A 13064-nucleotide genomic window follows, 5' to 3' on the forward strand; every position below is an offset into this window, starting at 1 on the left:
AGATTAATTATTACCTTTCAAAAGATAGTTGGAGAGAAAAAAAACTTGAAGGAAGGGAATACTGGACAATGGGAACAGATCCCGGATCTAGGAGTAATTATATCGCTCAACCAAAGAACCAACGCAGGCGGAATGAGCTCCTTCTGTCCTTTATCATTCTATGATTTATGGATTAGAAATCAGTCCTACATTCTGTAGAGCAGGAAGGGTGTGAGAAGCCGGCATGGGAATTGATCCCCTGGGCACAGAATGGAATCGGTATAATTCTGTATTTTGTCAGGGATTCGAAACGGTGTAAATATGACTCTGTCTGTTTAAAAGTGGCTTGTTACCAATTCCAGATAATTGACGCTTTTCTTAAAAGGGATGTGTTATCAGTCAATGAAAAGGCTTATAATATAAAAACGGAAAATGCTGATAATACTCAGCAGCAACTGTGGAGAGAAAAGGAATTAATGTTTCAGGTTGGTGGCCCTTCATCTGAACTGAGGGAATATAGGAATGTAATAGGCTTGGAGCAAGGGACCAGTCCGGGCTTTGGGAAGAGGTTGAACAAAAGCGCAGGTTTGTAATGGTTTGGGGGCCCGGAGAGATTAAATTACAAAAGGTTTCACGGCGCCAAAGCCAAAGGACTGGAATAGGCAAAAAACAAAATGTGGCTCCAAATGAGGTGGGAATGGCTAAAGATCAGCCGCCCAATTGCAAAGTGAAGGAATTAAATAAGAAACAAAAAATAAAATGATAAACCTGAAAGAAACACATGAAACAAGAGGGAGGCTGAGTTTATAATTTAAAAATATTGAAGTCGACGTTGAGGCCAGAAATATGCAGGGTGAGGTGTTCTTCCTCGAACTTATGTTATTCTTCACTGGAACACTGCAGCAGACCAAGGACAGAAAGGTCAGAGTGGGAGCAAGGTGGGGAATTGAAATGACAAGTGACAGGAAGCTCAGAGTCAGGCTTGCGGATTGAACGGAGATTCCTCAAAGCGCTCACCCACCTGAAGCAGTTGAGAACATATTGCGGCAGCAAATACTGTACATTAAACTGAAAGAAGAACAAGTGCATCACTGTTTCACTTGGAAGGTGTATTTGAAGCCTTGGATAGGAAGGTGTCATTAAAAGGGGAGGGGATATTAACTGAGTCAAGGATTTCACACTGAGAGAGAAGGAAATGATGATCTCACCGGCCTGAAATGCTAGTTCTATATTTCTCTCCACAGATGCTGTATAATTGTTGTGTTTTTCCAGCACTTTCTGATTGTTACTATTTCTGATTTTCAGCATTCGCAGTATGTTGCTTTTGTATCCAGTTTACTTTATGAGCTGTTTTCAGGGGATCCGGTTGCCTCGAGTCTTGCTCGGCCGACCGAAATTCCCCTTGAGAAGCTGGCAGTGAGCTGCCTTCTTGAAATGCTGCAGCCCATATGGTGTAAGTAGGTCCACAGCGCTGTTAGGAAGGGAGTTCCAGGATTTGAGAGGGCGATACAGTTCCAAGTCAGGATGGTGTGTAGCTCGGAGGGGAGCTTGCTGCTGTTCTCATGCATCTGCTGCCTTTTTCCTTCCAGGTGGTGGAGATCTCGGGTTTGGCAGGTGCTGAAGGAAAATATAATGTCAGGAGTGGGATTCGAACCCACGCCTCCGGAGGAGACTGCGACCTTAACGCAGCGCCTTAGACCGCTCGGCCATCCTGACTATGCCGCTCTGTTCTGCATAAATGGTTTTGAATTTCACATTCATCGCCACTGCTTTCAAAAACTTGATGTGATATTCCTTTTTTCAGCACCTATCAGGTTCCTGTATCTGAGTCCCATCCTTCCCCAATCCGCCGGGGGCTGAGGAGCTTCTCATTGCTGCATTGCTCTGTTTGCTCAAATCAACAAAGACCCAATTCCCGCCCGACCCATTCCTCACACGAATGTGATGAGAGTGTGAGATCTGAGCGACGTGAATTGTCCAAATGGAGAGTTACATCCTGGCGACAGGAATACCTCTCCACAGCTGCTTTCGGACCTGCTGAATATTTCCAGCATTTCCTGTTTCTGATTTTGTGCCTTCATTACAGGAGATCTTTTTACTGACAACCCAAAGCTTGTCTCTCGGGGCAGCTCCAGGCACCGCTTTCCTGTGACCTTTAAAGTCGGCTGTTTTCACACTCATCACTCTGCGCCATGGCTTTCAACCCCCGCGCAACTCACCCCATCCCGACCCTCACTCCCGCCCCCAGCCCCATCCACGCTCCCGCCCCTCACCCTCACCCTCACTCCCACCCCTCACCCCCATCCCCACTCCTGCCCCTCACTCCCATCCCCACTCCCGCCCCCCACCCCATCCCCACTCCCGCCCATCATCCTCATCCCTACTCCGGCCCCCCACCCCCATCCCTACTCCCGCCTGCTCAGGTCTCAGGTTTTATTCGTAATTCGCAAAGGCCCGGGGATCACAGAGTCTGTGAGGGAATATAAGGTGTTGATCCACATTCACATACAGGGAACTGTGACTCACTTAAGATGGACGGAAGTTGGTGTCCCTTCCAGATCCACTAGGAGGTCTAGTTACTGGAGCTGGGGGAATTTTTGCCATTTCTATCCCACAGGGTGTCGCGCCTCCCCGTTTGTCCCGCTGGGATGGTGATGGCTAAAGTGAGTGGCTGAGAAAGCGGGTGGTCCCCATGTCTCTCTTGGGCTTGTTTCCCCTCATCCAGCTGTGAGGGGGCGGGGGGTTGAGTTTGTGGGGTGGGGGCGGGATCTTGCTGGTTTGCGCACCTTTTCCTGTCTGTCACTGTGTGTGTCCTGATCGTCTCTACTGCTTTTCTGTGTTTTTTCTCTGTCTGTTGCATTCGGAGTGGTGTGAAGTACAATTGCGCAGCCAGGGTGAGCTTCCCAACACGTGTGCTCTTGATTAAAAATTAGTAAGAAGTGAATATTTGTTTGGCTACCGTAAAGTATTCAGCGGCAGGAAGGAATTACGGCTCCGTCGCAGGGCGGTGCAGCGAAGCCCACAGCACAGAGGCCGATGAATCCAAACCATCTTCTGCTCTTTTTGTTCTTATTCACACCAAAATAACCAGCGGTCTGTGACCGAAAAACATACCTGGCTTTGTCTGTACAGTGAATTTGTATCAACTTCTTACTTCCAGTAAACACTTCAATCTGCAACCAACCTCTCAAATCGTTTTTATTCACACTCGGACAGAAATAGTAAATGCTACAAAAATATACCAGCCCAGTATTTCCTCTTTCTCTCAGCCCGTTTCAGGCCATGGTCCGAATGGCCTTTCCTTGGTCTCAATCACCCCAAGATGATCTGAATCGAAAAAAATAACAAAACAAATCTCTTAGGCGGAAACATTGTTGCGGAGATTATACATATTAGCTGCAGTATGTCCGATCTACAGGACACCCTGCATTAACTCCTATGCGTATTTGGACAGCAGCGTCCTCCCTGATACATGTATCATCGAGAAGGACAAGATTATCAGTATAACGGGAAAAGCATCACGTCAAAGACACAGATAATCATTATTTGGAGTTTATTCATTCTTGCTCACTTATTAAATATACGGAGATCCATTCCCAATATCACCATGAACTGGTAAGGCTTCGTTCCTTCAGGTTTGCATTAGAGACACATTGTACAAAACACTCTGTGAGTGTCTCTGGTTAATGATCTGATGATGCGCGGAACTCTCAGCTTTTACTCATTGATCTTCGCAAGAGTTGATCCAGTCTTGACGGTGACATGTTCTCTGGTGTCGATTTACTCGAATTCCTCACCTGATTTCTCTGCTGCCCAATGAAGTTCACACAGCAGAATTTTCAATAATAGCTTGACTTTTCCTAACAGGAATTCAGTCATCATATTTTTGAACAATTTTTCAAAGGATTTGCACACAGTCAGCTTCCAAGAACAGCAATGTGATGAAGGCAATATGATCTGTTTTGAAGTGATATTAATTGAGGGACAAATTCTGGCTCCGACATCATGGAATAACTCCCCCGCCCATCTCCGAAATTGTGCCATGGTATATTTTACGTGAGAAAGCAGATGGCAGCTCAGTTCAACATATCGTCTAAAAGCTGGCACCAGGAACAGCAAAGAATTCACTAGAGCGTGAGCCTGAATTTGTGGTCAGGATTCGGGAATGAGTTTTGAACTCACAACTTCCTCATCGTAAAAACCAAGGGAGCAGCTGACTGAATCATAGGTCACTGCAAAAGGTAAAAAGACAGAAGAGATTACACTCTGTAAGGAGAGCAGAAGTAGATTGTTAATTGAAGAGGTGTCACAGACAATGAGAGATAGACACCCACAGTTGAAAGAGACGGATTTTTTTTATCACGGCAGGGATAGAGAGTGCAGCAGGAATTTCGATTCCCAGTGTAGATAACAGAAAACGTTAACTTTGGGTCAAATATTGAACCTGATAAGGGGTCAGAGGCTGACTGACCTTAATGATAACAACTGTATCAGTCGGAGTCACACAGGGAGGGAGTGATCATTTCTGATTCCCACTTGTCTCCCAGGAATGAAGCAGACAGCATTACAACATTGAGAAGCTCAGAGTAACAAAAAAGGGAAACTCTTCAACCGAGGCTCCCTGGGAAAAATAAAACAACATCCGCTGTGATGTGTGAGTATTTTTGGTGCCTATATTATATCTCCACTGCCTGGAAGATGTTATATTTCATTATCACAGTTCACGTGAATTAGTAAAGATAGAACCAGGACTTCTTCAGTGCTTCCAACTGCTTGAAATTCTAGAAGAGGCAAATATGTTTCACAAATTGTGTAATGCCCCACAGAGTGGCAATAAAGATACATGACTATTTCACTCATAAACCACAATTTAAACCGAAACCCCATTTCCCCTATCGGACGGATGTGAACAATCCGACCAGACTATTTACAACAAGAGAAGCGGAGTCTTACCCGGAGTCCTGGGATCAATACTAATCCCTCAAACAGGGTCTCTGAACCAGATTATATAGTCATTGATCAGGTTGCTGCGGTGGGATGTTGTTGTGCACTTTCAAACAGCAATCTCACTTACCAAGACACAGCTCTGCTCCCGCACCATTGGCCGTGAGGTTTTAGGTCTTCCTGAGGTTGTAAAATGTGGTGGAAAAATTCAAGTTCCTCCCTCCCACCCGCCCGCTGGCCTCTCTTCCTCCAGCTCCGCCCTTCTCTAACTCCCTCCCTCTCTTCCTCGCTGTCTCCCTCCCTATCTCCCTCCCCGGCTCTCCCTCCCCCTCCCCGCATCACCCCGTCCCGCCCCACCCCGCCCGCACCCCCTCTCTCTTTCAAATCTAATTTCCTGTCTCTCGGGTCTGTTTTATCCCCAGGCTACCCGATGACCCCGCCCTCTGGGACTCTCAGGCCGGCCCGAGCTCTTTATCCGGCTCCATTCACAGGAAAAGTGACTTCAGTTCCCACAATTACATCTGTGCTCTCTGTACCCCTCTACCCACAAAACTGAAATTCAGGTCAATGCTAACATGAAGACTGCGGGCTGCGGTTTCCGCTCCTGCTGTGTGAAACAATTCGCTATATGTGTGTACTGTGAGCAGAAAGAAATTGCTGTACTTTGTAAACATTTCTTACTGAACTCACTGTCATTCTGCTTTAACAGGACTAGTTTGAATCTCTTGATATATTAGCAAAATGCTAAATGAACTGCATTTGAAATTTAACCGTATCAGAAATTGCACTAATATTCAGTTGGTCTGTACTCCACTGGACTGATGAAAGATCAACTCCTGTGTCCAATCAGTAATATATGCAGCCACCGAGAAAGAGGTTTAACAGAGAGGGAAAAGCCCGGTTGATTGGATTTGGTTATTGTTAACAAAACCATCATAGGACTGATTTTTCAGGATTAATATTCCCCAAAACTGATGGAAGAATTTGGGGAAATATAGAGAATGCATGGGGTGACAGGATTCTCTGTGTATCAACAGCAGTTACTGGTAACTGACCGGTGGATGGGGTACTAGTATTCAACAGGAAATCGTTAATCGTGAGAGGAAAATGTTCTCAATAAAGGAATGAGCCTCGTTTCAGTTCCCTTCAGGATTCGTTTTTCGTTATGAAGATTGGGAGGAGAAATTAACTTTGACTGTTAAGAAAAAGTAGAGTGGGTGATGATTTGTTTGGTCCAGGATTAGGAAGATGTGAATATAGGAACGGACGGAGACTGTTCTCCACTCAATCCTGTTCAGCTCATGACTGGTCTGTATTTGAACTTTATCCATCCACCGTGTTTTTATAAACCTTAAAATAATTGCGAAACAAACAAACAATCAAAAAATATCAGATGCAGTTCCTAAATGTTCGAATTGACGCCCAGGTTCAAAACCACTTTGCGGGAGAGGGTTGCAGATTTGCACGGTCCTTTGTGTGAAGAAACCTTCCTGATATCACCCTAGATCGGTTTAGCTCAAATTTTAAATTAGGCCCTATTGTCTTGTAGAAATGGAGATCGGAAACTCAGCCCCTATTGCTCGCTCTCTCTCAGCACCATTCCCCTGAATTTTTCTGCTCTCTGTAACTCTTGTTGGCCCTTGAGCTCCCTCCAGGAGCTGGTTAGTTCCAGAAATTAAATCACAACTCGGTCCCTTCATTTAAACCAATGACTGCTTCTTTAAGGAAGTTCTTCATCCCGATTTATCGAGTAATTTGATGGAACATACGAACAAAGAGCAGGGATTGGCCAGGAAGTTTTCCGAAGTTGTAGGTATGGGGTCAGACTGAGAAACAATGCTTGACGATCGGGAATACAGGATGACGAGGCCGCGACAGATTGAGACAAATTAGACACTGAGAAACAGTTTCTATTGGTGCAAGGCACCGGCTTTAAACGAACCAATGTGGACATGAGGATTCATCTTCCCTGGTGAGTGGTGAGGGTCTGGAATGCACTGTATGAGATATGTGGTAGAGGCAAAATAAAATCGGGGCTTTCATAGTGGAACTGGACAGCCACCTGAAGATAAAAGTTTACATGGCTATGGAGACAGGGCTGGGGACTGGGATAGCTGAGTTTCTGCTGAAGCATCTCAGGAGAGACAGAGGGCCGAATAGTCCCCTTCTCTGTTGTAGCTATTCTATGTGTATGTGTGTGAGGTTCATTCAGGACCACTTTGTCTCTGGAACAGGGTTTGAATGTGTAATTCATTCTCCATCTGTCGGTCTCTGTGGATTAATTCTTTATCACTTTGTCCCCGGGACAGGATTTGTTTTCGGGATTAATCGGGGATCTGTCAGTTTCTGATGATGTGCCTGTGTGTATGATTCATTCTGTATCATTCTGTCCATTGAATACTGTGAGAGTGTGCGATTCAATAAGTATCAGTCAGTCACTGATGCCAGGCCTGAGTTAATGAGTCATTCTGGGTCTCTCTGTCTCTTGCTCGCAGTTTGAGTGTGGGATTCATTACGTATATGTCAGTCCCTGAGATACTTTGCAAATCTGGATTCATTCAAACCAGAATATACCTCACTGAAACTGGGCCATTTGTTCTAACAGGTAAACTGCCCGACAAGATCCTCCACCTAGAATACTTCATGTAACATTTTCTGTTTATCCCTGAAATTCATTCTCCCTCCTATACTTATCTAAACTTCCCTTAAATGCAGTTTATCTAATCGTCTCAGTAGCTCCAGGCGATAGTTGGCCTGTAACTGCTGCCAATTCAATGGGAATAAATTAATTAATCATGTTTCCTAAATTGTATTTCATATTTGCGTTTCTATGTCTGCCCCATCACATCATAAAATCCTCACATTGACCTGTTTCCGCGACACCGACAATGTGAATTTCTACAGCACATTCTGATATAGTGAAGTTGACAGATCAGAGACAACAGAGGAGACTTGTTCATATTATTCGGGAAGGGGCAGTTGTAGAAATACTATGGACAGAGAAGACCTCTTCTTATATGTATTATGTAACAAGCAGTGGTTATCGTCTGTCCCTCGATACGAGGATGACAACCACTCAGGGCAGTGAGTTTCTGCCATGGGTCTTCATGAGAGTGAACAGGCCGATTCTCGGCCCACAGACCTTTGGACACATGGGGACAGGATGTCCCACGAGGTAGTGAGATCCAGAGTGCAGGATCTGCTTCCTGTTACTTCTTTTAGCCGCCGTTCTGCCTCATCATTGAGACCTGGGGACTCACAGCGCGCTGCAGCTTGGGGGGCAGGTTTTGGTCATTTTGAATGATGAGAAGCAAGTTCCTCGGAGTCATTAATATAAATGCTGCAGCGTTTGAATTAACGTTTCAGAGTGTCTTTGGAGCATTTTCTTTGTCCTCCCCTGGAATGTTGTCCATTTGAGAGTTGAGAAAACAGGACTTGGCGGATGCGACGCTTTTCGATTATCCGGACACAGTGTGCAGTCCATCCAAGTTAATGTTTCAGGAACAGAAACAAAAATACCTGGAAAAGCTCAGCAGGTCTGACAGCATCGGCGGAGGGGAATACAGTTAACGTTTCGAGTCCGAATGACTCTTCATCAGTTGCACCCCTGTATTGTTAGTCCAGTGACAGCAGATTCAGCTAATGATCGAGCCGCTTCATGGGAAGATTGGAATTCACCCAAAGCATTTTATTAAACCGACTGATGCACAGCTTTTGTTCCAGTTGGACACATCAATCATTTAACGAACCTGATCAGAAAAACAAAATTAATTAGAAATTAATGCACAAATTAACAAGAGCAGACATTTTGAGAAAGAGCCCTGCCATGTTCGGAAGGAAACGCAGAACCTTCAGTTGACGTGTGAGACCGCGGTTTTCAGGAAGTTAAACAGATTTCTGTATAAAACGACCACGACAGGACTCGAACCTGCAATTTTCTGATAACCTCTTCAAACACCACCGAAGTCAGACGCCTTATCCTTTAGGCCACGCGGTCAGGTAATATGATACTGGATCTGATGCTAGTGTCATGTAAATAAATATCGTGGTTGTATATTTTTCAGTTTGATGTTTGGATGATCCGCTGAATCCCAGATCCATAGCCTCAGGGTCTGAGTTTGACTCCGTGTCTTTCGTTGGAAAATAAGGATTGGGAGATCGGGAACTCAGTTCCTATTGTCCGCACCCTCTCCTCATCATTCTGCTGCAGTGTTTTGAATCTCACTCATTCTCTGCCTCGTGGCCTCCCCTCAGCCACTGCTAAATTCCAGAAAATAAACCACAGAACAGCCCCTTCATATAAACCACGAACAAAGGAAGCCGTTCTTCCCGAACTAATGAGCAATTTGATCGCGGTTTGCGACATGTTAAGGCGATAGTGTCAGAGAGAGAAACTTCTGCGATGGTGGGAATTTCGGAATTGGGGGAGGGGGAGGGGTGTGGGGGCGTTGGGGTTCAGTCAAAAAACAAGACGTTTCCGGAGTGAAATTAGGAAACATCTCTCTCAGCAAAGGGTCCTGGAATTTCAGAGATCCCATCGGGAAACAGCACTTTACTTTTAAATCTCAGTTTTATAGACTTGTGTTCATCAAATATATGATGGATCAGTGAGAAAATGGGTATTTATCTGTCCCGGTTTATTTGATCCTTGAAACATTATTGAAGACATTGAGTTATGCATTCACTGTAATCGAACCCAGGTTTCTTTGATGAAAAATAAGAATTCTACCCCTGAATCACCAATCCGCCCATCATGCTGAAATCAATTTATTTCCCTAACTACAAGATCACTGCACTAAAACAGAAAGCAAACTGAAAGTCACCTGAAGAAAAGAAAATAATTTAGGGACTGTGACGCTGTTACAGAATCGGCAACTTCGGGAATCTAATCAGAGTTTCCCACGTCCTAGTGACGCATTGTGCTCCTGAACCAGCAATGCACAGGTTTGGACGGATTTCATAACTTTCAAACTATTTCCTAATCTGATTATCAAAGTATCACTTCCCTTATGATTGATCTACAGTCCCTCGTTGTTCAAATCCCACATCTGTCTTTCGGTATTTTTAATCACTCCACAGACAGAACTTTCAAGAGGGTTTAGAGAAAGTAAATAAAGATGAATTGTTCCTACTGGCGCAAGGGTCAGTGACCAACCAGGGCAGATTTTAATTCATTCGAAAAGGAACTAAAGACAACGTTTTGAAAAGATTTTCTCGAAATAAATTTTGAGCATTTGGATGGACTGCCTAATCTGCAGGCAAACGCACGACTGCTATCATATGGAAGTGCAAAGGCAGCAGACACATGGGAACACCAACACGTGGAAGTTCCCCTCCAAGCCGCACATTATCCTGACTTGGAAGTAGATCGCCATTCCTTCACTGTCGCTGGTTCAAAATCTGGGAACTGACTCTCTAACAGCACAGTGGGTGTACCTACACCACAGGGACTGCAGCGGTTCAAGATGGCAGCTCACCGCCAGTTTCTGAAGGGCAATTGTGGATGGGCAATAAACGCTGGCCTAGCCAGCGACGCCCACATTCGGTAAATAAGTAAATCAGCACCCACAATATTTTTGTTGCTGTTGTTATTTCTGTGGAGGTGTTTACCTGGATAAGGAAACAGCTCTGATCAGCCCTTTGACAGAGAGCCGAGATTGCGACTATGAAGCCTGCGAGATCAGACTCCAAAGTGTGCAGGGAATGAGGAAGAGCGAGAAGGAGGGAACATCCTGCGTTGGATAGATTTTCTCGAAAAGAAAACAAAGGTTTGCTTTTCTTCAGCTGTTTTGACAACCACACGATTTCACAACGACGCGTGACAACCACTGGAGAACTTCTCAAGTGTGTTCGGCATTTTAATGTAGGAAATTGGTGAAATTTCCAACCGTTTGTTTCACATTGTCAGGCTGCATGTTCCTTCAGACAGGTTTCCATCTAGACACATGGAGTGAGCGGATTTGTGAACGTCAGTGGTTCAGGGGTAGATTCCTCACTGGCCAGACTGGACTTCTGGTTCCGTTGCTTAACATCACATTTTCGCTTTCTGAATCCAGTTCTGGTCTCTGACTCATTCATGTTTTTAATCGTGAAACTGGGTTTACCTTGGCGTTACAGATCTAAGATAATTGGTAAAAGAATAGCAAATACTGTCTATCTGTCTCCCCTTACACAAGTTTACAATTCATAGTGCTAAAGACCAATAAGTAGGCAAGCAAAATGTGAGCAGAATGTAAAGTGTTTGTAAATGAATAAAGATCGCTTGAGATGGTGGACAGAAGTTTGGTACATACAATAATGTGGGAATATGTGAGGATCACCACTTCGGTGGGATAGATTAAAAAAAAACAATATTCTTTAAATGAAGAGAGATGGCAGAATGCTGTGCTGCAATGACATTGAGACTTGGGTGTCCTTGTACATGTATCACAAAACAAAGCTACATTGCAGGTACAGCAGGCTGTTAGGAAGGCTAATGAGGTGTTGGCCTTTATTGAAAGGGGAATGGAGTATAAACTCGGGCATTCTTGTGATAACTGAAGAGGGCGTTGATGGGACAAAACTTAGAGTATTGAGTCCTGTTTAGGTCTCCTTCTTTAAGGGGGGAGATACTTACATTTGAAAGAGTGCAGATTTGCCCTAAGAAGATGGTGCTGAGCTGCCTTCTCGAGCCACCGCTGGGAGTGTTGACATTGACTTTGGTCCTCAAGCCCTGGATTTATATTTGACTCTATAAACTTGCGGCTCAGAGGTGTGAATGTCACCAACCGAGACACCCTGTGCAGAAGTAATTTATCAGGATGAATAGCTGTTGTTGGTTTGTTAGGAACTAAAAATACAAAGATGACTGAGAACAAAGGTTCAAAACAGCAAGATGAAGCATTTCAATAAATAACTCTGCAATGTTTGCAAATAAAACAGCACTTTCAGCGAATGAGTGGGAACGTGGTTTGATTTCATTGAGTTGAAACTGATTTCTTTGTGAAATGACCATGAATCAATTTCAACATCAGCACTTTGCATGGATCAACCAATGAATCCATGTCTCCCAAGTTCTCTGTCAAGTGATTCTACTGCCTGTCTTATACTATTGACAGAAGATTGAAGGTTGTTGAGTGCACTTGCTAGTTAAACTAGGTAACTACATAGGTTAGGTTCAGATGGATGTTGCAGTATGAGGTGTTAAATAATTGCGTTAAATGATGGCCAATTGCCATAGGAAGGTGGGATTAGAAAGGGCACCTGAGTGTCCTCGGGCTGGCATGGACAAGATGGGCCGAATGGCCTCCTTCTGTGCTGTAACATTTCTATGGTTCTGTTTCGATGAATGTTTTGTTCCAGGAAACTGCCACTTAGTCACATCCTGTCCCAGGAAATTCCAACACTTACTGCCCTGAGAAACTCACTTAGACACTTGATCACCAATTGATCATAGTCTTCACTAACGTCCCCGATTCTTTATGGGATCATTGAATCACAGAACATAATGAGAACATTCGGCCTGTCTGGACTCGGCTGGCCCTCTGAAAGAGCAGCTCACCTGCGGCCACTCCGCACCATTTTCCCTGTAACACTGCTCAATTTTCTTTTCAGATCAAGATCAAATTCACTTTTGAAAACCTCAATTGTCCCTGCCTCCAGCACAATCTCAGACATTGCATGCAACATCCTAAACACATGCTGCAAGAAAAAATAAAATTCCTTATGTGGTAATTGCTTTTTTTGTAAATTAATTTAAATCTGGTCCTCTTGTTTTGGATCATTCCATCAATGGAACAGTAAAACCTTATTTACTCTGTCCACACACCTCGTGATTTTGAATACCTCTATCAAATCTCCTCTCAAACTCCCTCTCTTCAAGAAACACATTCCCAAATTCTCCAATCATTCAATGTGAATTAAGTTCCTCATGCCTGGAATCTGTCTCACTAATGCTTTCACATGCTTGCTAAATTGTGGTGCACAGGATTAGATACGATACTCTAGTTGAGGCCGAAGCAGTGTTTTCTACAGGATTCACATAACTTTATTGTTTTTGTACTACATGCTATATTGATGAAGCCCATGACGTTGGCTGTTTTACTGGTCATTCTCTCAACCTGTCTTGTGACGATAAATGATTTATGCACATATACACCCAC

The 13064-nt window shown here is 44.2% G+C and overlaps 1 protein-coding gene and 1 non-coding gene across 2 annotated transcripts in view; both read right to left on the minus strand.

The window, feature by feature from the left end:
* The window catches only part of LOC144670314 (histone H2B-like), a 1149071-nt gene that overhangs the window by 489624 nt on the left and 646383 nt on the right, over positions 1-13064 (minus strand). The gene's annotated exons all lie outside the window — the stretch shown is intronic.
* Positions 1613-1695, minus strand: trnal-aag (transfer RNA leucine (anticodon AAG)). The gene has a single exon. It is a non-coding gene; the product is annotated as a tRNA-Leu (tRNA).

The sequence above is a fragment of the Cetorhinus maximus genome, chromosome 31 (assembly GCF_964194155.1).
Source record: "Cetorhinus maximus chromosome 31, sCetMax3.hap1.1, whole genome shotgun sequence".
NCBI classification, from domain to species: Eukaryota; Metazoa; Chordata; class Chondrichthyes; order Lamniformes; family Cetorhinidae; genus Cetorhinus; species Cetorhinus maximus.